The sequence below is a fragment of the Schistocerca nitens genome, chromosome 1, assembly GCF_023898315.1.
Source record: "Schistocerca nitens isolate TAMUIC-IGC-003100 chromosome 1, iqSchNite1.1, whole genome shotgun sequence".
NCBI classification, from domain to species: domain Eukaryota; kingdom Metazoa; phylum Arthropoda; class Insecta; order Orthoptera; family Acrididae; genus Schistocerca; species Schistocerca nitens.
Genome location: NC_064614.1, coordinates 84,124,298 through 84,128,813, shown reverse-complemented (window position 1 = coordinate 84,128,813; position 4,516 = coordinate 84,124,298). Strand labels below are relative to the sequence as shown.

At 46.7% G+C, this 4,516-nt stretch overlaps 1 pseudogene; it reads left to right on the top strand.

Moving 5' to 3' along the window:
* The first annotated feature begins 3,484 nt into the window (after nucleotides 1-3,484).
* On the top strand, nucleotides 3,485-3,602 carry LOC126210458 (5S ribosomal RNA; annotated as a pseudogene).
* Nucleotides 3,603-4,516: the final 914 nt, after the last annotated feature.

Below are 4,516 nucleotides of genomic sequence, written 5' to 3'. Positions count from 1 at the left end.
TATTGACATCGTGATCTCGGAATAGTGAATTCCCTAACGGTTTCCTAAATGAAATGTCTCATGCCCCTAGCTTCAAGTAGCACTCCGCCTTCCAAAGATGTTAATTCCCATTGTAGAGCCATATTCATGTCGGAAACTTTTTCACACGAATCACCCGTTTACAAATGACAACTCCACCAATGCACTGCCCTTGTATCCCTTGTGTACGCGATACTGCCGCCCTTGTCTTGACCATCCTAAATAACTGCTTGTCCGGACGCAAATTACAAAATGTTTCAAGCAAATGTTCCTTAGCCGTCAGGGGGGCATCAGTCAGCATGATTGTCTTCGTTGTAGCTTTGTTTTTTACGAAGATATGAACGGCGGTATGACTTCCTTGAATGGCACCCTGTATTTTTTATTCAGTAATTCATTTCCTTTTCTAAAGACCTTTTTAAAAATCTATCACAGTGTACCATTCACTGGCCGGCCGCGGTGGTCTAGCGGTTCTCGGCGCGCAGTCCGGAGCCGCGCGACTGCTAACGGTCGCAGGTTCGAATCCTGCCTCGGGCATGGATGTGTGTGATGTCCTTAGCTTAGTTGGGTTTAAGTAGTTCTAAGTTCTGGGGGACTGATGACTACAGATGTTAAGTCCCATAGTGCTTTGAACCATTTGAACCATTCACTGACACACAACGTTATTAATTACATAACACAACACTGAAGTTGACGCTCCCAGGTCTCAGTGCAGGTACTCGGGGTAATGGAACACATCCACTTGCTGACATTGACAGAGGACCAACGTAAACATATGTAGAATGCACACCCGTCATTCCGTCAACCATCGTCAGTTGAAGAGTTGTGTATGTAGAATGTACACTAACGAAGAGAAGGTAGAAATGCTACTCATCTATGGGGAATGTAAGTTAGCAGTGGCCGAGCGGTTCTAGGCGCTACAGTCTGGAACCGAGCGACCGCTACGGTTACAGGTTCGAATCCTGCCTCGGGCATGGATGTGTGTGATGTCCTTAGGTTAGTTGGGTTTAAGTAGTTCTAAGTTCTAGGGGACTGATGACCTCTGCAGATAAGTCCCATAGTGCTCAGAGCCATTTGAACCATTTTTTTGTAAGTTAGCAGAACAGTAACTGCAATATTGTTTTCTTACGTACGGGTACATTTAGTACAGTAGTTTAGTCCTTCTAAATACTGTTGTGTAGAGTAAGCATAAAACTGCATCGACATAAAATTTCTTTTATTGTTGTTGTTGTTGAAAGTAGGCGAAATACTACGCAGGCAGCGGAACTGTACAGAGAGCGATATCCTGACAAGAACCCACCTTCTCGATGGATGTTTTCTCGTATTGTTGCGACGCTTCAGGAAACGGGAAGTTTCAACCCACGACAAGGAAATAGGAATAGCACTCGCACAGTCGATGCTGCCGAAGTTAGTGTTCTCGCTTCCGTTGCTATGAATCCACATGTGAGCGCATGACAGCTTGAACACGAGATTGGCATTACTAAAACCAGTGTACATCGTATTCTTACAAGTCACCGTTTCTATCCTTACCATGTACACCTACATTAAGAATTACATGGGAATGAATTCCAGAATCGTGTGCAGTTCTGTCAGTGAGCACAGCAGCAAATCCACGTCAACCCGAACTTCTTCTCCAATGTTCTATTTATCGATGAATGTTCCTTCTAAAATGGTTCAAATGGCTCTGAGCACTATGGGACTTAACATCTGTGGTCATCAGTCCCCTAGAACTTAGAACTACTTTAACCTAACTCACCTAAGGACATCACATACATCCACGCCCGTGGCAGGATTCGAACCTGCGACCGTAGCGGTCACGCGGTTCCAGACTGAAGCGCCTAGAATCGCACGATAATGACCCTTCTCAAACAAAGGACATGTAAATACAAGGAACATGCATTATTGTTCCAGCGACAACCGACAAGGGCTTAGACAGGTGGAACATCAGCGTCAATGGAGAGTTAACGTCTGGTGTGGGTTGCTTGGTACTACAATTATTGGCCCTTATTACATCAATGGTAGTCTAAACGGCACAGCGTACGTCAACTTCCTCAGACGAATTCTTCCTCCTCTTCTGGATGAAATGCCGCTAAGAACCAAAAAGCTTATGTCGTATCAACACGATGGACGTCCAGCACATAATGCCTTGCGTGCACGTCGTGTTCCGAACCGAAGGTATCTTGCCAGACGGACTGGTTTAGGAGGAACAGTTACTTGGCCTGGTAGGTCTCCTGATTTAAATCATCTGAACTTTTTCTTTGGGGATGCATTAAAGACGTTGTCTATCACGATATTCCAACAACTCCAGAGGACATGCAGGAACATATAGTGCTTGCTTATAATTCTCTTCAGCAGGCAACACTGGAAGCAGTAGATAATTCTTTCATTCAACGAGTGCGCCAGTGTATCGGTGTCCAGGGTCACCACTTTGTAATTGGAATCTGGTCAAACAGTTATTTAGGGTGGTCAAGATACATCTACATCTACATTTATACTTCGCAAGCCACCCAACGGTGTGTCGAGTAGGGCACTTTACGTACCACTGTCATTACCTCCCTTTCCTGTTCCAGTCGCGTATGGTTCGCGGGAAGACCTACTGCCGGAAACCCTCCGTGCGCCCTCGAATCTCTCTAATTTTACATTCGTGATCTCCTCTGGAGGTATAAGTAGGGGGAAGGAATATATTCGATACCTCATCCAGAAACGCACCCTCTCGAAAACTGGACAGCAAGCTACACCGGGATGCAGAGCGCCTCTCTTGCAGAGTCTGCCACTTGAGCTTGCTAAACATCTCCGTAACGCTATCACGCTTACCAAATAACCCTGTGACGAAACGCGCCGCTCTTCTTTGGATCTTCTCTATCTACTCTGTCAACCCAACCTCGTACGGATGCCACACTGATGAGCAATACTCAAGTATAGGTCGAACGTGTGTTTTGTAAGCCACCTCCTTTGTTGATGGACTACATTTTCTAGGGACTCTCCCAATGAATCTCAACCTGGCACCTGCCTTACCAACAATTAATTTTATAAGATCATTCCACTTCAAATCGTTCCGTACGTATACACCCAGATATTTTACAGAAGTAACTGCTATCAATGTTTGTTCTGCTATCATATAATCATACAATAAAGGATCCTTATTTCTATGTATTCGCAATACATTACATTTGTCTATGTTAAGGGTCAGTTGCTACTCCCTGCTCCAAGTGCCTATCCGCTGCTGATCTTCCTGCATTTCGCTGCAATTTTCTAATGCTGCAACTTCCCTGTATACTACAGCATCATCCGCGAAAAGCCTCATGGAACTTCCGACACTATCTTCTAGGTCATTTATATATATTGCTAAAAGTAATAGTCCCATAATACTCCCCTGTGGCACGCCAGAGGTTACTCTAACGTCTGTAGACGTCTCTCCATTGAGAACAAAATGCTGCGTTCTGCTTGCTAAAAACTCTATATGCGTATCGCCAAAGGCCTTGCCGCAGTGGTAACACCGGTTCCCTTCAGATCACCGAAGTTAAGCACTGTCGGGCTGGGCTAGCACTTGGATGGGTGACCATCCGGTCTGCCGAGCGCTGTTGGCAAGCGGGGTGCACTCAGCCGTTATGAGGCAAACTGAGGAGCTACTTGATTGAGAAGTAGCGGCTCCGGTCTCGGCAACTGCCATACGGCCGGGAGAGTGGTGTGCTGACCACATGCCCCTCCATATCCGCATCCAGTGACGCCAGTAGGCTGAGGATGACATGGCGGCCAGTCGGTACCTGTGGGCCTTCATGGCCTGTTCGGGAGGAGTTTAGTTTTAGTGTATGCGTATCGCTTTCCTTGTCAAACCTGTGTCGTTTGCATTTGACCGTCTTTTATAGGTCGACCATCCCCGGTTTGTTACAGTTTACTACAGCATCCACAACTTGGCTATGGATCAGTAGATGGAAAAATGAATCAAAACAAGATGAAAGACTCATGGTTAGGAAAGAAGGAGTAAGAGATCCTCTTTTATTACACCCTACCGAGAATGTTGGTTGCAGAATGAACCTGAAAGGTTAAGCAGTAGTTGGTTGCTACAAATTAGTAACGGAGTTACCATATTAACTAGAAAATGACTACCTCGGCAAACACTTAATACTGAGGAGAAAGGGAAATGAAGAGCAGTACAAGAGCAACAGGGAGAAGTTGACGGAGCGGAGTCTTGCAGGCGGCGCTTGAACACAATAGAGCTGGCGTCGAGGCGAGAAGCGGCCAGGGTAGCGCGGGGTTAATAATTCGGGGCTTCCCCTCATTTATTCGCAACAGTGACTGTCATTAGCGGCGGCGATCATTAATCCGGCAGCGCAGGCGGCGCTGTCGCGGCCCGAGTGGCCACCATAATTACTGGACCTGTCTCCAGGCTCCAGCCCAGCCGTCTTCCTCCAGTCCTCGCCCCCACAGGCGGAGAAATACTGCACCTGTCCACTGCTCCAGAGCCGTCCTGTGGAGAGACGCTGTACCGTACCAGCGGCCC